This window comes from Pimephales promelas, chromosome 7 (assembly GCF_988280905.1).
Source record: "Pimephales promelas chromosome 7, fPimPro1.hap1.1, whole genome shotgun sequence".
Lineage (NCBI taxonomy): Eukaryota > Metazoa > Chordata > Actinopteri > Cypriniformes > Leuciscidae > Pimephales > Pimephales promelas.
In genome coordinates, this window is record NC_142775.1 from 40539333 (window position 1) to 40563677 (window position 24345).

General features: G+C 34.8%; 1 long non-coding RNA gene across 1 annotated transcript in view; it reads right to left on the reverse strand.

Annotated features, from left to right (window-relative positions):
- Positions 1 to 2131: 2131 nt before the first annotated feature.
- The window catches only part of LOC120490489 (uncharacterized), a 29793-nt gene continuing 7579 nt past the window's right edge, over positions 2132 to 24345 (reverse strand). Inside the window, exons 3-4 of the long non-coding RNA XR_005625024.2 lie at positions 9420 to 9501; positions 2132 to 5783 (exon numbers count right to left, since the gene is read on the reverse strand). This is a non-coding gene — a long non-coding RNA (uncharacterized LOC120490489). The remainder of the gene's footprint in view (positions 5784 to 9419; positions 9502 to 24345) is intronic.

The window sequence follows — 24345 nt, forward strand, 5'->3', positions numbered from 1 at the left end:
ACACAATAACTTTTATTGCGCGTGAATTACAGAAAGCGCGCGCCGCGCAGACTGAGCAACAGAGGACGCGCTTCTTAAAGAAACAGTACATGTCATAATCGTCATTATTGCAAACGTGTATATGGAATATTTAGACAGGATGATTGAGGCTTTACTTTTTCAACACAGAGAAAAACAACAACAAGTGTTGGTATATTTACCACTTATTGCATGTGAATAGGCTCAGAAGAGGCTCATGGGTAATAAAGACTTAAGTACACAAAGCACATTAAATGACATATTCATTGTCCCAGTGACAACATAAATTTGTTTATGCCATAATTCAGCGATGCATAATTCTTAGAAAGGTTGATTTAAAGTGAAATGTTGTTAGCTTTGGTAAAATATTCCAGAAAGTCACATATGGATCCATAAAAATATGCATTTTGATGTTTAAACACTGAACAGATTTCAAATGTTTTATTGCAGAAAATAGTGAGTTAAACCAACAAATCACATGTATTTTATGATGTGAATTCATGTGTCTTTCATTCTGCCTGAACTCATTTTAATAACAGAAAATGTCAAGTGTGAACGACGTGTACGGATCAATCTCACAAAAACATGGCGATTAAACTGCAAAATTCAAAGAAAAAAAGGACCATAAACAATGATTTCTACTTTGAGACATATTTTCATTAAGCACAATTCACTGTACTCACGGTTTACTGTAACAATAATAATAATTTATTATTATTGTTAAAAGTGTTTGTGTGTGTATATATACACACAAACACTTTTAACAATAATATTAATAATAAATAAATAAATAATAGGCTTCAATTGATTTACTTGATTTTTTATTTTTATTTTGAATGAAATATGATCTGGATTGTGAGACTAACCTGTGCAAATTCACACTGTCATCAAAAATCATATTTGCTAAAATGCATTTCATATAACGTTATGAGATCATCAGTCATAAAAGCATTTAGATTTTTATGTCTCTCTTTTTTTAGTGCAAGTTGTTTTAAGAGCTTCTGAAACGTGAACACAAACCGCGTGACTTCAGCAACAACATACACTGATTTCAGGGTACACAATATTCAATAACACTACATTAATATCACACACGAGGCCTGAATCAGACTTAGGCTATGCTTAAAGGGTAACTTGTGCCAAAATTGACCTTTTTGTTTTTCTACCCGAGTCAAACTTTCGTGTGAAAGCATAACTAGAATGGAAACGCCACTTTTAAGATTGACCGTATTTTCGTTTGAGGTAAAAATGCCTTTTGAATCATGAATGACAGCGTCAAAATCGCTGTTTTTAAAACACTAAGAAAGATCTACACAACATAAAACTGTGCTCGAAGTATCACCAGGGCCTCTACACATGAACTTGAGCATTGAATTCATTGTTTGTGTACACAAAGTTTACTAAAAAGAAAGGTTTTGTACGACTCACTTTATCAGTTGGTGTTTCCGCCGGTGGCTGGAATTTCGTCAGTCAAAAGTAGTCGATCTCCGAATGCAACGTAACATGAGGAGAATAAAGATGGAAAGCTCATAAAGCTTGTTTATTTATACATTCACTTATACGTTTTTGTTTTGTAGTTAGTAAAATTACAAGTTCAAGACATTTCCTCATATGGAGCGAGTCAGTTCATTAAGTTGCATTCAGAGAAACGTGGGCGCCGTCATCTTTAGAATATTGTCTTTGAACTTCCGGTTTCGCGGTCGCTCTGTATATTTCTATGGCATCGCTGTCGAGGAGTATTAGCTGGTGAAGTGGATTTACTTATTTTAGAATTAACAAAAGTTATCATGAGCATTGTAATGTTTATCATAAGCATTGTAAAGCAGATGTCTGAACAAATGTCGACCAGGAATTTTTTTACGAGCAGTTCATTCATACCTTAGATCGCTGTCAAAATACAGACCGGAAGTCAACGAGCGCAGCACTGAAAAGGGACGGGGCTACAAATTCCAGTCACCAGAAACACCAACTGATAAAGTACAAAACCTTTCTTTTTAGTAAATTGTGTACACAAACAATAAATTCAATGCTCAAGTTCATGTGTAGAGACCCTGGTGATACTTCGAGCACAGTTCTATGTTGTGTCGAGCTTTCTTAGTGTTTTAAAAACAGTGATTTTAATGCTATAATAGCCCCATTCATTTACATTCAAAAAGGCATTTTTACCTCAAACAAAAATACGGTCAATCTTAAAAGTGGCGTTTCTTCTAATTATGCTTTTACACGAAAGTTTGACGCGGGTGGATAAACGAAAAGAGCCAAGGTTCAATTTTGGCTCGAGTTAGCCTACCCTTAAAGCATGCTTTCTTTAAAAATAAATGCATAAACATTCATACAACACAATGAGGCGACAGCAGAGGAAACACACACTGACATTATTATTATTATAGGCAAAGTTATGAAAAAAAAAAAACTCAAAACATTTCGCTTCCAAGATTCACCTGGTGTTTCACTTTCTTAGACTTTCACACACATCGACACTGAGACAAAATAAACACTTGGGTCACGAGGGTGATCACACGTTTAGGTGAATTATAATTTTGCATCCTCCACCTTTAAAAAACTGTACATGTCCTTTGAATCGTGTGTGTGTGTGTAATATAATAAAAATCCTTTGGATATGAGCTTAACAGCTTCAGTCACTCTCCTCTCCAGTTTCTCAAGGAAATGAAGCATCATGGATTGTTGGAAGGATTCTCTCTGGGATTAATAAACTCAATCAGAAAACGAGATTATCAATAATGAGGCTTCAATAAATCAATCTCAAATGCTCTAAACTAACAGCTTTGATATGATTCAGAAAGTCATACCTTTCTTTTTTTTTAATATGAGCTGTTCTGAACATGAAACCATGACATGTTCATAACTTATTAAAACGAATCCTGAATCCTGATTGGACGAGCCTGTTGATAATGCTGTCAATCAAACGCAGATGCAAGTCTCTATAGTCACATTTAGTGGAAGAACTGATCACTCCAGTTATTAATATTAATAAATGCAAATCAACAGTCGTTGTGAAAAAGCAAAGTCTAAATAACACACTCAACCCAAGTTTGGGTCAAATGTGGACAAAACCAACCGCTGGTTTACTTTTTTGAATTCATTATTTAACCCCAACGGTTGGGTTCGTCCATATTGTTTAGAGTGGTTTTAATTACTACTTTTTTTTACACACATTATATTTACTTGACAGAACCTGACTGATGGATCATTCACACTAAGACCTTGAATGCGAGTAAACGAGTCGACTGTGAATATGAGAAGAGGTTTAGGTGGTATTGGTTAATTAAGTGCAGTACAAACACACTCTTTCTGCAGCTCGAATACAACAAATTCAGAATAAACCAGATGAGAACGAGAAGACTGACAGATATCAGAAACACTCTTGGAACGAAAGGTTCTTAACGGAACATTAAAGGGTTCCGTCAGCCGCTTCATACATGGTTCCATCATCCAACTGTTATAAATATGGATCTTTAAGACCTTTTTAGAACTTTTTTCTATTATTATTGCATCACTACAAAAAAAAGTTTAGTTTTAATTAAAAATTTAGTTTTAATTAAAACATTTAGCTTTATTTTCATTTTAATTACTTATGATTTAAATAGAAAAAAATTAAATAACCTGTTTAGAGTATTATGCGTATTAAAGCCTTTATATACAATGCATTATTATGCATTTAAATGCATTAATTATGCACTTTATATGATCTCATGATTAACTTTACCCACCATTATAATGCATGATATAATACTTAACTATATTGCATAGAAAGCATTAAAACACATGACAAAGAACCAATATCAGATCTGCAAATATTATATTTTAACTTTGGATGCAATTATTTATGAAAAGATATAATGCACATTATGAATACCTATATAATGCATTACACATAAAGGCTTTAAAGTCCTCCTGTAGTCAATCATTTTATACCGTAAAACGCCTCTCTGATCACCAAAATGGCATATTTAAAACTTTTTTCTTTAAAAAAAAATTTTTGTGCCTTAAAATATCTTAAATGTAACTCGACACCCTTGCCTCATTTAGCATTCGGGTCTATGAATATGCAAATGAGCCCTGCCTCTACTCACTCAGAGATCCACTGACTGGTTACAAGGTGGTTTGTGACGTCAGAAACACCAGCGTGTTTTTGAGACTGTCTTTGGTTCACTGCAGTTTTAAGGAGGAAATACTCAGCAATGCTGTCCACTTATCAATTTACACACGGTGTGTGTTAAAGCAGATTAAAAACACCACATACACACATAAACAACATTAAGAGCTGGATTTTCACTACAGGGGACGTTAAATAAAGCGTTACCGTATTATGCATTTAAGACACTGAGTCAAGAACCACTGAACCATTCGTTGTAAGAGTGAAAGACTCTCCAGATTCATTACATCATCACATCATGACAGAAACACACTCACACACTCGCAGTGCGGGAAAGATGATTACAGACGAGCCCTTCAGAAGAACAACACACACTCATGATCGTCCGACTGTTCATAGATCCTCAGGCACAGTTCTCCGCCGTGAGATTGCCAACACTGGGAAGGAATCGACCGACTCGTGTAATAAAGAATGGTTCGTTTGCATCTGAGCAACTTCCACCTTCAGTTCAACCGGTTTATAAAAGTGAAGCGACTGCATTGTGCGTCACAGAGACAGCGAGTCCTGAGGAGGAGAAGAACTCAGGTGTTTCTCAGAAGATCTCAGATCATCTGAAGTGTTTCTCAGAAGATCTCAGATCATCTGAAGTGTTTCTCAGAAGATCTCATGTGTTTTTCAGATGATCTCCGATCATCTCAAGTGTTTCTCAGAAGATTTCAGATCATCTCAAGTGTTTCTTTGAAAATCTCAGGTGTTTCTCAGATATCAGGTGTTTCTCAGAAGATCTCAGGTGTTTCTCAGAAGATCTCAGAACATCTCAAGTGTTTCTCAGAAGATCTCAGGTCATCTCAAGTGTTTCTCAGAAGATCTCAGGTCATCTCAAGTGTTTCTCAGAAGATCTCAGATCATCTCAAGTGTTTTTTTGAAAATCTCAGGTGTTTCTCAGAAGATCTCAGATCATCTGAAGTGTTTCTCAGAAGATCTTAAGTGTTTCTCAGAAGATCTCATGTGTTTCTCAGAAGATCTCAGATCATCTCAAGTGTTTCTTTGAAAATCTCAGGTGTTTCTCAGATCTCAGGTGTTTCTTAGAAGATCTCAGATGTTTTACAGAAGATCTCAGATGTTTCTCAAGTGTTTCTCAGAAGATCTCAGATCATCTCAAGTGTTTCTCAGAAGATCTCAGATCATCTGAAGTGTTTCTTTGAAAATCTCAGGTGTTTCTCAGAGGATCTCATGTGTTTCTCAGAAGATCTTAAAAGATCTCAGGTGTTTCTTAGAAGATCTCAGATCATCTCATGTGTTTCTCAGAAGATCTCATGTGTTTCTCAGAAGATCTTATAAGATCTCAGGTGTTTCTCAGAAGATCAGAAGATCTTAGAAGATCTCAGGTGTTTCTCAGAAGATCTCAGATCATCTCAAGTGTTTCTCAGAAGATCTCAGGTGTTTCTCAGAAGATCTCAGGTGTTTTTTTTTTCAGAAGATCTCAGGTGTTTCTCAGAAGATCTCAGGTGTTTCTCAGAAGATCTCAGGTGTTTCTCAGAAGATCTTAGAAGATCTCAGGTGTTTCTCAGAAGATCTCAGATCATCTCAAGTGTTTCTCAGAAGATCTCAGATGTTTCTCAACAGCGACGGCTTCTTCCATGTGAGTCTGGAGACCAAACATGATCTGAGTTAGTCTCATTTTCAAACATGGGTTAATAATAATAATTATGTCTTTTATTATAACTTAATAGTATATATATTCACACATGGGGGGGGGGTTATGATTATGTCATCTGAACCACATAAATTCAGATGATTAAGTTAAGTTGATTTGACAAAAGAAAAAATGTTGTGATTACAAATCATGAACATATTTTTTTAACAGTGTACATACAGTAAGTGTTTTCTGGTTTTAGTTTAATAACTCATCAAATTTGGAAGCATAGAATGGGAAATATCTGGGATCTGCCGTTTCACATCCATGAACTCAATCTCAGGATAAACGACTCAGTTCGGGAACAGCAATATGGATATAATAGAAGCGATATTCATATTCATCACACAGAAGCTCTTCCTTTACAGATAAAGCTACGAGGTGTCCTACTTATGACTCACACCAATTATTATTTCTTATTAAACAGACCGGCACAATCCAACACGGAAGAAGGACTTATGAAGGACAAAGACATGATCCTCAACATACGCACATGCATTAGAGCATGATTCTTTATTTCTCTCTTTGTATTCTTATTTTTGTATTTTTTAATGATTGTGAAGCACTTTTGGCAACAGCTGTTGCATTAAATGTGCTTTATAAATAAACATACATTTAAATGTTAACCAATTTTAATAGTATTTATAGAACTCGATACAAAACAATCCTTGCGTTTTGACGCGGCCGTCACGATTCCTCAATTAAATCCAAGAACTCAATTTTAAAAAAAAATCTTCGCCTTGACGATTAAAATACTGAAAATGGCGCATGATTTATTAAAACCATTTAAAATCATAATTTAACATAGTGCTATTGTAAAGTCAATGGCTGCGATTGAGTTAAACGCATACGCTGCGTGTTTCAGAGTCATCACGCGCACATGTTTCTCCTAGCGCTCAGTTCACAGTATTTATTTCATTTAATATTTGAATAATATTTGAATAGTATGTGCTCAAATTCATCATATTATTAATATCTACGACATAACTCAGGCTTATGGATCGCCATGTGGTTGTTGTTACGCGTTCTGTCCTCTAGAGGGACATCTAACATTACAATAAACATTTTATTCGTGCTGAATATTGAAGCGCTTTCGATGTTTTTCTGCTAATATCTCTGCAAAAACACCACATCGTTCTTTTCAGTTCGACTAGACGGTTCCAACGAGCTCGGTGCTCTTGACTTGCGCTTCACGGCGTTTTTTTTATCTCAGTAAACATTTACCATTTTTGACAGTATTGTTATGATGATACAGCGTGGATACCGTGCACAATTATGTTACGATTCAAAAACTATGTTGTTAATCAGAGAAACAAAAGCATTTAATCACATGAGTGTAAGCTAAGGCAGCGAGAAAGGCAAGATTGCATAATAAATCAATAAAATATACGTAAAAAAACATTCTTATAATAACTTCAGTAATTCGAACAGTATTGATTTTTTTAAATATTCAAATTATATTTTTAATTTCAAAATTCATTCCAACCGCCCTACACACACTCCACACACTCCATTTATGTTTGGGTTCCTTATTAAGTTCATCTGGGAATGCAACATGCGCCATTTCACCAGATGCGTAACGCAAATCATTACACACACACACACACACACACACACACACACACACACACACACACACACACACACACACACACACACACACACACACACACACACACACACACACACACATAAGAATACATCAATATTTCTAAATATGCGAACTGTTGTTCATCTCGATTTCAAAATAAAAGTTTTGCAAGTTTTGATGTTCTTATGCAAGGAATAACGATGGCTGTAGTATATCTATCGTGAAGATATTAAACCAGGATTTGATTTGAAGTGTAACAATAACCATAATCACGTCATAACCATAATCATAACCATAATAACCAGTTCGCTGGCGCCTCTGCAGGCATTCCTTATAATTCATCATGTAGACCACATAAGTTAATGATGTTTATAATAAGTCTATTACATTATGTATTTTGACAGTGTTGTTCAATAAAATAATTTCTGATACTGATGTTTTCTGATGTTTTTTTTTTTGTTTTTTTTTTTTTAATTTACAAATTTTTCTTTATTATGCCTGAGAAATTATTTGTATGTTTTTATCTGTTGCGGTGAGCCAAAGAAAAATTTCCACCCCGGTGGACAATAAAGATTTATTCTATTCTATTCTATTCTATTCTATTCTATTCTATTCTATTCTATTCTATTCTATTCTATCTGAACTTATTTGTATTGCCTCATTCTTATAATATCCATGTATTTTAAGTAATGAAAATGAAATAATCAACCAATTACTTTATTGAAATAATCAAACTAATGAAATAATCAACCAATTGCTTCATTACTATATAATATAAAAAAATGATATAATTTTATTTATTAATATTATTTGTGTTTTATTGTATTTTATAGTATATTGATTATATAAAATGTATAAATACTAGTATTTTGTTATTTTGATTTAAACACTTTACAATGTCTCTTTTGTTAACTAACAAACTAATAATGACCAATATATTTTGCAGCATTATTTAACCTTTGTTAACAAAAATGTTCATGTTAGCTCACAGTGTATTAAATAATATTGAATATTAAAATTGTTTAGTAAATGTTGAGCTTGACACAATAAAGGTTAGTTAATATATACTGTTTATATATATATATATATATATATATATATATATATATATATATATATATAATATTATATGTGATGTTCAGATCAGATGTTCTGATGGAATGATTAATGCTGCAATGCTTCCGGAAGGTCATTTGCTAAAGGAAGAGCCCTGAATGATTAATCACACAAAAGAAACGCCTCCTCGAATCAGCGTTGTCAAACAATAATGTGTGCCGGCGGCAGAAATATTTTAGATATGCAACAAACAAGGAGGAATCTTCAGAGAAGAGACGCATGAGCGCTTCCTCCGGCAGTGAAACATTACTCACACACACACACACACACACACACACACACACACACACACACACACACACACACACACACACACCCAGGATGATGGAACCGGCTGGGAGACTGAGAGGAAGAGTTGGAGATCTCCAGAACTCTAAAGGAGATCATGAGAGTGTGTGTGTAGTTGCTGAAATCTATACTTTATCATCTATCACCTTTCAAATAAACTATTAAATAAATGAAAAATTGGTCATAAAATGAACATCAAAGAAACACATTATTGGTGGCAGGTCTTCAGATATTCAGAAGAAATCATGTGTTTATGCCTAAAAAAAAAGAAAAAAAGGTAATAATCTTGTTTTCCCTTAATTTGAATGAAGATTATTGTGATATTCTGTTCTTGTTTTAAGCATAATCTTAGTAATGATCAGTAATCAAGTCATTGTTGTTCTCCAGTGAATGTGAATGTTTCAGTATTTGTGCTGGAGGACAGGACAGAAACTGGTTTGCGTGTGTTTGCGGTGTTCATATAACTCTCGCTGCAGGCCAGATTCCTCTTATCATGATTTATTTCAGGATACCTGCCTTAGATCTGCAGATTGAGTCTTGCTTCAGGTAAGATATTTTTACAGAAGACGTTTGCCGTGTGTTTTTCCACTCACATGCCGTGCAGGTCCAGGACGAGAACCACAATCCTTCCCAGAATGCACCAGGCGGGTCAACAGGAAGTTCTGACTTCAGGAACTAGAATAATGAAAACAGAGCGCAGATTCACTCACAAGTGGATCAAAGTTGATCAGAGTTGTTCTAAGACAAGAACGGTATTGTTCAAAACTCATGTATAACTTTAATGAAAGGTTCTGATCCACTTTAGATGTCGACTACTGTAGATTAACGGTGACGATTAAAGACATCAGATGTGATGCGAGTATCTTTACTTCAAGAACTAGTTACATTTTTATTAACTCACAAATCCAATATACAATATATAATCCAATACCCTGGAATATATCATGAATGTTTCTCTGAAAGTGCAAATCCCCACTAATGATCACAAACGGAGGGAGAATAACTGCAGATACTGAGATCCGTCACTTAAAGGGGTCGTCGGATGCCCATTTCCACACGTTGGTGTGATTCTTTAGCGTCTTCATGTAAAGTTTGAAATAAACTTTGGTTAAAATTCCTCAATATTTGTATAAAACACACTTTACCTCCTCAAAAACAGCTGTTCACAGAGACCTGTTTCAGTGCATGTCTCTTTAAATGATAATGAGCAACGCCCCCTCCCCCTCATGTTGAATGGCTGAGGGCGTAAATATGCTAATACGGGGAATATATTAATTATAGGAAATATGCTAATACAGGAAATATGCTTATTATGAGAAATATGCTAATACAGGAAATATGCTAATTATGGGAAATATGCTAATACAGGGAAATATGCTAATTATGGGAAATATGCCATTACAGGAAATATGCTAATTATGGGAAATATGCCAATACAGGAAATATGCTAATTATGGGAAATATGCCAATACAGGAAATATGCTAATTATAGGAAATATGCTAATTATGGGAAATATGCCAATACAGGAAATATGCTAATTATGGGAAATATGCTAATACGGGAAATATGCTAATACAAGAAATATGCTAATTATTGGAAATATGTTAATACATGAAATATGCTAATTATGGTAAATATGCTAATTGTTGGAAATATGCCAATACAGGAAATATGGTAATACAGGAAATATGCTAATTATGGGAAATATGCCAATACAGGAAATATGCTAATTATGGGAAATATGCTAATACAGGAAATATGCTAATTATGGGAAATATGCAAATACGGGAAATATGCTAATACATGAAATATGCTAATTATTGGAAATATGTTAATACAGGCAATATACTAATTATGGGAAATATGCAAATTATTGAAAATATGCCAATACAGGAAATATGCTAATTATTGGAAATATGCTAATACAGGAAATATGCTAATTATGGGAAATATGCTAATACAGGAAATATGCTAATTATGGGAAATATACTAATACGGGAAATATGCAAATTATTGAAAATATGCCAAAACAGGAAATATGCTAATTATGGGAAATATGCTAATACAGGAAATATGCTAATACGGGAAATATGCAAATTATTGAAAATATGCCAATACAGGAAATATGCTAATTACGGGAAATATGCTAATACAGGAAATATGCTAATTATGGGGAATATGCTAATACGGGAAATATGCTAATTATGGGAAATTAGCTAATTATGGAAAATATGCTAATACAGGAAATATGCTAATTATGGGAAATATGCTAATACGGGCCAGTCTGTCAGCAATTGTGGGCGGAGCAAGATAAATATGACATCATGGTGCTCAGAAAACCCAAATGCTTGATTATTGAGTGAACTAAAAAAATTAAGTGACATGATTTTTTTTTCATTGTTTGGTGAGTGTGTCCGCACACACTGCACACACACACACACACACACACACACACACACACATGTACACCATTTTTCAACGTACTCTCCCTCATGTTGTTTCCCATAAGACTTTCGTTCATCTTCCGAACACAAATTATTATATTTCTGTAATTACTGACAGAGTTTACATGTTTGGGTGAACTAACGCTTTAAAGTACAATTTCTTATAAAAACTGCTAAAGTAGAGTAACACAAGTATTAGTAATTCTTTACTTCAGGCCCCTAACTGAACATCTTTCCTGTTATCATTATTATAAACCAATATATAATGTATCTTATTATTATTAAATACATATATGACACATTATGATGATAATGATGATGCTGGAGAAGAGCAGGACAGTGTGTGTGTGTGTGTGTGTGTGTGGTGGAGCTCATTATAATGAGAGCTAACGAACGAATTCAGCACATATGATCACTCTGACATCATCACTGCTCATTCTCATTAAACACTTATTAGCAATCAACCTGAACTACACACACACACACACACACACACCTGAAGAGCACTGAGGTGTTCAGACCAGACCCGAAGAGAATCCAGAAGTGTTCACACACACACACACACACACACACAAATACCTTTCTCTCTTTCTCTCTCTCTCTCTCTCTCTCTCTCTCTCTCTCTCTCTCTCTCTCTCTCTCTCTCTCCACACACTTTAGGGAAACACTTAAACAAATTAATTAATCAAATCCATTCATCAGCTTTTCTCCTGAATCGATTGCCAGTTCTGTGAAGCGTGTTCAGGAGGCCATATAATCAGGATTACACACATATAAATAGTGTTTTAATCAGAAATGTGCTCTAGAAATGATTGATTGACGTCCTTTCTGAACGACCACAGTAAGATCTGTTCTGACGGTCACAGACGGACGAACACTAATAGACAATAACCTTATAATCATGTGAGGACTCACACAGATATTCTGTGTCCTTCAGAATTAATGTACACTTTAATTGCAGATGCTTTATCCAAACTGACTTGATTTTAAAGTAGGGCTCCTTGATTTAGGGGAATAAATCACTTTTCTTGTTTTCATTAACTGAAATAATTTTACTTCTAAAACAACATTTGAGATTTTCCTTTAGTTTAACTATAAAGTTGAATTAACTACATTAGTTAAGTAACAGCAAACATCACTTCTAAAGCATGCAAAATACTCTTTCCAGTTTATTTATTTCTAGTCGGTGGAAGAGTAATCAAAGTAATCAGAGGAAGAGATGATGGTTCAACTTAGCGATCCGTCCGCCACATTAAAGAGCGCCAAAATGGTTTTTATAGTTTGAATTTCATAATAAAATTAACAGAATTTGAGACGTTTCAAATCAAAAGTAACGTCAACGTCAACAAGGATTAATAAATATTGTTAAAAAAATGGAATTGCTCATTGTTAGTAAATGCATTTAGTGATATTAACTAATGAGACCATATCGTAAACTGTTAGCAGAAATGCTAATAATAATAGAAATTTTGTCACAAGCTATATGATAAATAGACATCCTGTTTTTTTTCACTTTAAAGAATATTGCGCAATTTTATTTTGTGTCAGCCCAAACTTTTTTTAAAAAAAATAGTTAAATACATAGAAAAAATACTTCAAACTGATTTTGCTGTGGTACCGAAATTGGTACCGAGAACCGAAACATTTTAATGGTATCGTACCGACTACAGGAATTTTGGTACCGTGACATCCCTAATTTGAAGCATCAAGTTACTTTTGCTCTATTTTGATCACTCCAGTAGACATCAGTGTTTATTTCTGAACTATATACTTTTAATCTGAATGATTGTAAGACAGAAATAATGATAGGCTACAGAATGTTAGAAGAGAGACTGTTTGTGAAGCAGTTTCATGACAACGGCTGTCTGTGGATCAAAATTGAATGAGTGTTTGATACGAGATCCTGATCTTTTCAAGAGGAATCGTGCCGCTCTCGACTGTACGTGTTAGTATGCTAGAGAAAGTGAAGCCGTGTTCACCATTAAACAGGCAGGAACAGCTTCGTCCCCCCAGCAATGTACACACAATTGAACAATGTTTCTGTCACTAACATCGACAGGTCCTGTTTTTAACGTCACGGAGAAAGTATTTGCTTGCAGCAAAGATGACAGCGAAAACACAACCTGACCTTCCCTTTCAGAAAACCCACAATCCTGTGCTTCAGAAAACCCTAGTCAAGACACCGGTGAATATGTGCGAGCTTTGTAACATACACTACTATTCTCTGTGCAATGTGCATCTGACGACTCAGTCTACTGAATAAAACCATTGTTATTATTTTGCTTTATTATCACTTTTTTCCATGAGTATTTCCAGGTTACCAGGTTTCACAGAAGTTTTTGTACTGAATGAATGTCAGCTTGACTATTCTGCTCAAGATCAGGATTTATTGAGTCCACATGTCATGAAAACAAGAGTGTTACTGACAGACTGGGAAAAGAGGAGCCGCAACAATGGAGAATATGAGGAAAATAATCAACATTCATGCTGGAAAACCTGCTCTAGAGCTCAAACACAGCAGCCAGTGTTGTAGTACTCGAGACTCGGACTTGTCTCGGACTCGGTCTCGAGTCCATATTTTAATGGTCTTGGTCTTGTCATGGACTCGTGTCCATTTGGACTCGGAATTGACTCGTACTCGAACATTTTTTTTTTTAGTACTCGGACTTATTCCCGAGTCCACTCGAGTTCAATTCAAAATATTTTTCATGATTATTAATGTATGTTAATAAAATATTTCTTTAAATTGATTGACACGGCCAGTGATTGGTGATTTTCTAGTGCGCAACTGCGCATGACAAATTGTAATAAAATTACTTTTAACACCACCTACTATGTGGCCTTTTTACCCCTAAACTGATCATATTTTTTAAACTCTAAGTAAATTCAGTAAAAAAAAAAATTCTCTAAGTAAATAAAAGTAAATTAGGTAATCAACCCTCACTGGTCTCGGTCTCGACTCGGACTCGACCGTCTCTGGTCTCGGACTCGACTCTCTATGGACTCGGTCTTGACTCGGACTCGACTCTCTCTGGTCGCGGTGTCGACTCGGACTCGAGTGAGGTGGTCTCGACTACAACACTGCACAGCAGCTTTACATATTGCCAGAGGACAATTATCTCTGTGAATTAATCCCTACATATTATTTTTTGAATGCAGATAAATTCTGATCTCAAAGTCGACACACACTCCTGTCTAAAAATGATCGATTCTTGTCCAGAATAAACTTGATCAGATATGCCGAGACCCAGTGCAGAATCACAGAAGCGTGTCGCCTCTCGAAGAGTTCAATTACATGCGGTGGCTTTGGAAAATGATTTCAGTCTGGAAATGCACATAAAGCTTCGCAACAGCGTTCATTAACCTCGGGAAAACTCCCGTCCAAGGGGCAAACAGTCCGTATCGCGAGAGACAACAGGAGCAGATTCGCCTTGAGACGATGTGTGTGCGTTACCAGCGAGCGGCAGTAAAACGGCTGGCGTTTCAGGCCTGCGGGAGCAAGTTAACCTCATTCACACTTTTACAGTCAATGCTGGAGAGCCTTTAGGGAGACGAGGAATAAATAGATCCGAGCCGAGGACGCCAGGCCGAGCCTCGAGAACCGGACACACACAACACACGCCCGGCGCGAATCAGCTTACCTCAGAATCACAATGCTTTCAAACACGCATTTATGATGCGTTCATGTGCTACGGTTATTATGGTAAATACTTAAATATGACGTGGAAAATGCACATAACACATGATTACCCCTCATGTGGGATTTTCCACTGGGTAGCTCATAGTTTAATATTTTCACGAGTTGCCAAGACCAGAATCTCCTTTGAACTTTTCAAAATGGCGGAGAGCAACGCCAGAGTCACGAACACTGGTAATCCTTATTTCAGAAAGAAATTGTTTCAATCCCTAATGTTACGTTTTATTGGAACCGATTTGTAAATACTATTGACTGGAAAAAGGTTTGGATGATTAGTAAACAAGGTGAAAGAAGTGTCGTTCAGAATAATTCACAGATATTATCCTGCTAGTCTTTACATGGTTAAGTTAAGAGACATTATACAAACTGTTGTTTTTGTGAGAACCACCCTGAAACTGTTTTGCACCTATTTTGGTATTGCTCACACACCAGAAAATTTTGGCAAAACCTCAGCAGATTCATCGTTGACAATAAAGATTTTGCTTTATTGTGGAAGGATGTTGTTTTTTGTTTTTATAAAAGTCATAGTAAATAAAAGACGTATTTCATTATAAATTTGTTAATTATTTTGGCGAAATTTCATATTCATAAATGTAAATTCAGTGCTAAAAAACCCAACTTTGTACTTCTTTTCAACGATGTTGTACATTATATTAAGCTGATTTCTGGCTCCAACAACAAAAAGGCAATCAAAACTGTCAACATATGGTCCTTTTTTTCTTTGTGATGGCCCTTATGCTTCCCCTGGCAAAACTGTTTTGTATTTATTTTAAAGTCATTTATTTGTATATTGTAATGTATATTTTGTTACTTTTTTGCACTGTGTTTTTGCAATAAAAAAAAAAAATAAATAAATAAAAAACACTGGTAATAATGAATGGTAAAAATATGTATTCATGATCTTGAAAATGTACAGCATATTATTTATTTCTTAGATGACTTAGAGCAAACTAAAATAGTTTTAGCTGAATAACAGGTCTGGATCGATCCAGACCTGTTAGCCTACTCAGCTAAAACTATTTTAGATTGCTCTAAGTCATTAATATTCACCAGACAGCAAACTGACATTGAATCAACGTGGAAACGACGTCTCTCATGACATTGAAACAACGTTGATTTTGCTCATCGAATTAACGTTGAACCAACGTCAGACGCGGCATTCTTCAAAGCTAAATGAAAATCGAAAATTGGTTTGCTTTCATAACGTTGAAACAACGTTGATTTCAAGTTGATTTTCCGTTAGTTTTGAAAGAATGACGCGTCTGACGTTGGTTCAACGTTAATTCGATGAGCAAAACAATGTCAGATCAACGTTGTTTCGATGTCATATTTCCACGTTGATTCAGTGTCAGTTTGCTATCATCTTTTTACCACATTATGACAACAAAAGCACTTAAACGCAACACACTGGAAAATACCAATTCAGAAGTGGAAAATATAACCATAAAACCATTAATATTCACAATGTTGTGTTATTCTATATGATATATGAATATGGATTTCCAAACTCGTAAGAAGGAACATCCCAGCATTATCTGTGTTACGAAGGCTGAGATGTTCACAGATAAACACTGAAGCACACAGGTGGGTCAAGGTCTTCATCATTCAATTAAACGAGTGTGTTCAGACATGGACAGGAGGAGGATGAGGAAGTCTACATTAGCTGTCTCCATTCATCAACTCCTGGATTGAGTCTCGTTTTGTCCTGGAGTCGTGCAAGCGATCCTCAGAGAGCGGATTCATTCGCCTTTACAAAGAGCCCGTAGGTCTCAAGCTGAAACACCATTACGTGTGTGTGTGTGTAGATCAAGTGCAGCTGATGTGATGCGCTGAGACAGAGCTGAGGGCCAAACACACACTCATGCTGGATCTCAGAGACTCCAACGGGGACGAGACACACGTCACACACACGGACCACGTCAGCTGATGCATGAGTTAGTAAATTCATGATTATTTTATGGGTTAAAAACATCATGCAAACATGCAATGCTTTCACAAAAACGTGGAAGAAAAGGGTAACACTTTACAATAAGGTTCATGAGTTAACATTAGTAAATGCATTAACTAACACTAACTAACGATGAGCAATGCATTAGTTACAGTGTTTATTAATCTTTGTTAATGTTAGTTAATACAAATACAGCTGTTCATTGTGCGTTCATGTTAGTTCACAGTCCATTAACTAATGTTAATTAATACGACCTTTGATTTTAATAACGTATTAGTAAATGTTGGAATTAATATTAACTAAGATTAATAAATGCTGAAGAAGTGTTGTTCACATATTGTACATGTTAACTAATGTAATTAACTAATGTTAACTAATGAACCTTATTGTAAAGTGTTACCAAGAAAAGACAATCGCAACTTCTGTTTCATTCCAAATAAATTTTTTTTTTAAAAAACAATCAAATGCAACAGCAAATCGAGCATCTGTGTCACATGACATGACCTCATCATCGCACGGTCGCACCGATTCAAAATCACGCTGATGAGGGAAAAGCTGCATTGACGAAGTCACATTTAATTATTATATTCAGATGATCTCATTTATAGACAACAAAACAAATGTTTACAAACACTATAAACACACAGTGTGTGTGTGTGTATCTACTTAACTATATTTTGGGGACACATTTGTACCCAGAAGGGACCAAAACTTGACAAAATAACCTGTACGGTCGTCCTCATGTGTAAATATGGTATGATGTAAAAACACAGAAAGTTGTGTGTGATGGGTATGTTTAGGGGTTGGGTTAGTGTGTGTGTGTAAGAGAGAGAGAGAGTGTGTGTGTCATCTGAGTATTTCATGCATCCAGAAATCCACATATGCACACACAGTCCTACATATACTGCATACACACACATCTGATCTTCATAACGCCTGACGCTGCCGGAGAGGTCAGGATGGGTTTGACCTCAGGCTAAGAGCGAGTAATCGGATCATTAGCTGCGTTACGAGGATGTTGCGTTCCTTATTTATATCTCGACGACTTGTGTTATTATTCTGAGCACGCCGGAGATGCTCGTGTGAAGCTGAAGGGCGTTCGGCTGCTGTGGGCTGAGGACACTGACGACATCTCTTCACGATATCCTCTCTATTATCATAAGTCTGTCTCTGTTTGAAGGACTGAGAAGGACTGTGTGATGTGTTTTCTTCAGCTGATGCTGTCGGGAGCGTTTCCGAGATGTGTGTACCAGTGTAAAGCTTTGCGAGGCAATTTTAAACAGCCTGGAGGAAAGTCTATCGCTCCGGCCAAACATTCCTCAGGAAAACATGTTTGTTTCTCATAATCTTTCAGCGAAATGTAATGAAATAAATTCCTTTTGTGTTGTAATAATAAATTCCTTGTTTTATACCACCACATTTTCCCCATCCAAATAACATATTTAACATTCACCCGGAAATTAATCTATTAGAATGAATCGTAAATCGGTAACAGTTCATTAGTTAAAATTAGTTAATGTATTAACTAACACTGAGCAATACACGTTTTGCAGTATTTATTAATGTTAGTTCATAGTGTTAACTAATACGACCTTTGATTTTAATGACATATTGGTAAATGTTGAAATTAATATGAATTTAGATTAATTAATGCTGTAGAAGTTTTAACTAATGAACCTTATTATTTACCCATAAATCATAGTAATGAAGTAATCTTTTATGGTTTTGTTGCTTTGACCTTTTGATGCATGTAATATTAAACTCAGTGACTTGGCAGCATACGGAAATCAAATCGCTCTAGCCAATGAGAATAACAGGAAGCATCTGTTTTGCATCTAATTTGCATTTGTCCAAACAAGGTCACCTCTATATACTTTTAATTCTGGACTAGTTTCCAACGCCAGTTACACCGTTAAACGCTTCATCTCTCAGCCTCAGGCATTACACTACACAAGAATTATCCATATCAGATGAATAATGGATTTAAAACAAATAACTGAATAGTGAATTTAGAGTATATTATCCCATTGTTTTTGTTTGTTTCCATAACTTGTTGGAAATTTGGAAACCACAATTTTAAACTTACATGATATGTTCTTTATAGTATGTACATTTAAATGCATATATCTGTATGAACATGCATGCATGTAAAGCTGCATAAAAAGTGTATTGTGAAAAGCGTAAATGTAAATGCATATCAATTTAAATGAAAATATATGCTTATTCATAAAGATATTTTACACATGTACTGTACAGACTATATAGAAAATGCAAAATATCATACTATGCATTTTCTATATCATAAATGTATATATACATTTGTATGGATTTATCAATATGCTTATGTGTTAAATGTATATGTAAATAAGCTTATATACGATATAGAACAGTATGTATTTTCTATAAAGTACGTATTTTGAATATAATAAATATATTTTAGGGCTGTCAAATGATTAATCGCGATTAATTGCATCCAAAATAAAAGTTTGTGTTTACATAATATATGTGGGTGCACTGTGTATAATTATTTTATATATATATATATATATATATATATATATAAATAAATAAATAAATACACACACATGCATGATATTTAAGAAAAAAAATATTATAATATATAAAATATTTATATTTGTTTATAATATTAATTAAATCTATATACAGCATATACATGAAAATATTTCTTAAATATATACAACCATGTGTGTGTATTTATATATTTTAAATAATTATACACAGTGCACCCACATATATTATGTAAACAAACTTTTATTTTGGATGCGATTAATCGCGATTATTCGTTTGACAGCCCTAATATATTTACATACTACATAGAAATTGCAGTGTATATTTTCAATGAACATGGGAACCGTGTCAATCGAACAAATCCAAGTGTTGTCAATGTTTCTCTAATCAAGACGTCCAACTCCTGAAGCTGATCTCTCACACTTGACTGAGATCCTCTCTTCACGGATGTGTAAAATCTCTTGGTTGAGATGATTAAGGTCTTAGCTCGCAGATGTAGATCAGCTTCGGAGAGAGATTTATGAATCCTGAGATGAATCATTCATCTAGAGTGACTCATGCTCCTAATTTAGTGCTGAAACTTTGAGGAATCGCACGCAGATGAACGAGCCCTTCCTAGTGTCCGAGTGGCTTTGACAAGTGTCTCGAGAACAGTTGTGTGTTCAGCGTCATGTCTGCTGAGATCGGCTCGGTGTGTGTTCAGAAATCGTTCAGTCGCTGGGAGGACTGGGCAGGTTCCTGTCTGAACAGGTTCATCCGCAGCATTACCGTCCAATAAAGCAGTGCGAATCTGTTCACATTCACAATAGCATGCTGACATATGATATTACCCTTATATTTCTGTTTGTATAGTATTTAAATGTGCGTAAATTCATATGCATGTAGTGTAAATGTATATATTGATTATGCATTATAACATACAAAAATTACTACTTGCTTCAGCAGTGTAAATGATCTATGGAAATTAATATGCATATATATTTAAAGGGCGGGGCCAAGAGCTGTGGGATCTGGTGGAGCGAATGTTAAAAAGGAAGAGTGACGACAGTGGAAGACAAGATTTAAAGTCCTCCTTTGGTGAAAACCAAGCTTTTAATGTTGTTTATGTGTGTATGTGGTGTTTTTAATCCGCTTTAACACACACCGTGTGTAAGTTGATAAGTGGACAGCATTGCTGAGTATTTCCTCAGTGAACCAAAGATAGTCTCAAAAACACGCTTGACGTCACAAACCACCTTGTAACCAATCAGATCAACATGTGATCGTCAACCAGTGGATCTCTGAGTGAGTAAGTGGAGGCGGGGCTCATTTGAATATTCATAGAACCGCGCATACTAAATGAGGCGAGGGTGTCGAGTTACATTCAAGATATTTTAAGGAATGAAGAAGGAAAAAACGTTTAAATGTGTCATTTTGGTGATCAGCGATGAGTTTAAGGGATAAAATGATGGACCACAGGATGACTTGAAGATAGTGGTGACATCATGATTGGTCGGGAGGGAACGTGTAATCTGACATGTTTCTTGATAAAGGAGTCCACATTTGTATAATCTGACAGTGACAATTTTGGGTCAAATATGGACAAACCCAAACGTGTGGTTAAAAATGTAACCCAATGGCTGGGTTTGTCCATATTTGACCCAAATTTGGGTTAAAACAACCCAGCATTTTTTAGAGTGTGTTTTTGAACGGTAAAATTATCTTCAAGTGCAAGGCGTCATACTGTATATTTCAGGAAATGATTAGCTTTCAACAAATTAATTATTGACCGTTATTGTGTACACACGTGTGGTGAGTTTATAAATAGAATTTAAATAGAGAAAATTTTAAAAAATGAGAATAAAAAAAAAATCAGGAACAAAAAGAAACTAACACTTTAAGTTAGTTGAAAGTCTTTTTTGTGACATTGAGTTGCACAGTTTTCATTATAAGGACTTTTTTTTAACATATTTAAAATATATAAACAACAATAAAAGCTGGATTTTCACCACAGAGGGACTTTAACATTATGAATTTCAAGTTAAGTATGTTGTGTAATATCTCGAACACTATTAAAGTTTTTCTGACAGCAGAAAGAGTGTTAAAGTGGACGCTTGCTAGACACGTCAGACGACAGGACTGTTTTCCTCATCTTTGATCATGATGTTGAATATAAATGAGCTAGTAATAGGCTGTATAGGGTTAATAAAAGTAATGTCCACTGATTGTAACGTGAAACTGTTCTGAACGCCAGCAGGGGCTGATGGGAAGCCTGATTTATAACTAACTTAATCCGGGAATGAATGGTTTAAGGCTTGTCCGTACAGAAGCATTGCTGGGCAACCTGAAAACAGCACCAACACATCGGTTTAAAACAAACTCCCATCACCGCCACACATGCAAACACACTTTAACAAATGCACAAACACTATTGCCAACCTGCAAAAGAACACTTTTGGCTGCGGTTACAAGACGTAAAACGATATAAATACTGTTCGTTTTCTCACACAAACCGCTCGTTTCGTGTCTTAGGCCATTAATGTGTACTTACATTTACGAGTCATTAAATCATGTTTAATTTGGACTTCTCTGTGCTGCTCTTTGAGGTGGTGACCATAGACCTCCATTATATGACTGACAGACAAGAACGCTTTGACTGAAAATACTGCGGAAACAAAGACACCTACATCTTGGATGCCCTTGAGGTAAGATAAAACATACCAACAATTAATTTCAAAGTGAACTATCGCTTTAATACGGACACACTGTTGTCCTCCTTGTGTGAAGAGACGACACATGCTCGCACATTATAACCGTTTGCTAACAGGACTTGTTTTTGATAGTTAGTTCAACATATTCAACTCTGACGTGCATTAGCATTCATTCCTCGTCTCCACAACCGTCCCTGAGATGATGTCCTACACACACGTTAGTTTCATTACCGAGAGTAAATCACAACAGCGCGTCGACGCTCAGTAAAGAAGACTTACTGTGTATAACTGAATATTCTTGGACTCATGATTTTGAAGCTGAAAATACACAATTATTTTAGACGAATATGCTTGCACTCTTTCACTGACTAGATTTATTTAAAATAAATCACTTTTTACTGGTAACATCAGACATTTGGCATTATCGGGACACACACATATTCCCCCATTGCATTATTATACATCATATTCAACATTATATATAGTAGTTTAATGTTAAACTGACACTAAAAACTGTCAACTTTCTCTCACACAGACTGGGTGAACTATCCATACATATTGTTGTTTTTTTGTATTGTGATATGTTCTAGTCATTTATGCATCTCATATTATTATGAGTAGATATGTGTCACTTCGGGTCGATCACCACAAACCGAAACCTTTTGCATGGTAAACGTTAGGGATGAGTAACGATTAATCGCGATTAATCGAATCTGAAATAAAAGTTTGTGTTTACATAATATATAGTGTGTATAATTAATGTGTATACAGTATATAAATACCCACACTGCATGTATATATTTAAGAAAAATGTGTTATTAATATATCAAATATTTATATTTATATATATTAATTATGTCTAAATATATATAAAGTATATACAATACATGCAAATATTTCTTAAATATATACATACACGTGTGGGTATTTATATATACAAATTAATTATACACACTACACACACATATATTATGTAAACACAAACTTTTATTTTGGATGCGATTAATCGCGATTAATCGTTGCCCATCCCCATGCATGCGATATGAAAATACTGTTAATAAATCAGATAAATCTGCGTTTTGCAGCGGCATCGACTCTGTTTTATGATCTTCCACATATCGATATCACGACTATAACACAGAACTGCACTATTATATCCTTAATAAGAGTAGTTAGTAATTAAGAAGGCAGGCCAGAGGCAGTAATTTGCCAGGTAATATTTCTGGCGCCTGGGAATTAAATGTATAACCTAATTATCTGCTCTTATTAAAGCTGAGGGACGCGTTTCAGAAGAGCGCATAACCCTGCTTTATCATGTCTGGCTTCAACAAGTCACTATGATATAAAATAAGAAAATACGTCTGTTTTACTTTGTCATAGTTATGAGATTAAAAATGATGAGATTGAAAAATGTGAAATTCTGAATCATTAAACTGCTTAAAAATGTCTGTCTTCAACAGCAAAACAGTTATGATACAAGTCAAAATTCTGACATATAAAGTTAATGAGTTATGAAGAAAAAGTCATAAATATCACATACTGATAATTAAAGTCAAAAGTGTGAGATACATCATTTTAAATGATGAGATATTCAACAATATTAAACATATAATGTTTTTGTAAATCATAATTATGAGAGTAAAATATATATTTTATAGATTAAATTATGACTGACTGTCTATAAATGTTTAGATCTTCAACAAAAAATATATGGATAATTATGACATACTAATAAATCTGATATTTAAAAAAAATGTATGATAAAGTTGAAATTATGAAGTCTGACTAATAATTATGAGATAAAAAGTCAAATTTATTATTTTCATTAATGTGCTTAAATCTTCAAGTCGAAATTATGACACGACAAAAATTAAGAAAATATTCATTGTCAATTATGATAAAAAGTCAATAAGATTATGGACTAAGGACTAAAAATGACAAAAGAAAAAATAAATAAATAAATAAAAGTAGAAATAAATAAAAAAAATGTAGTGAAAATAAATAAATTTTTGCAATATAAATGGCTATTTCTGTATTTTTACATGTATATATGCATAAGAGAGGCAGGCAGAGATCGGGTTTACATGTGTGTGTAATCAGCACAGTGCAGGTGTTTGGTATAATCAGTCCAGAGAGGTGCATGATGGGAAATGTAGTCTGTGATAATCCAGGGAGTGCTTGGCTAATCGTGACAAATACATTTGTCAAAA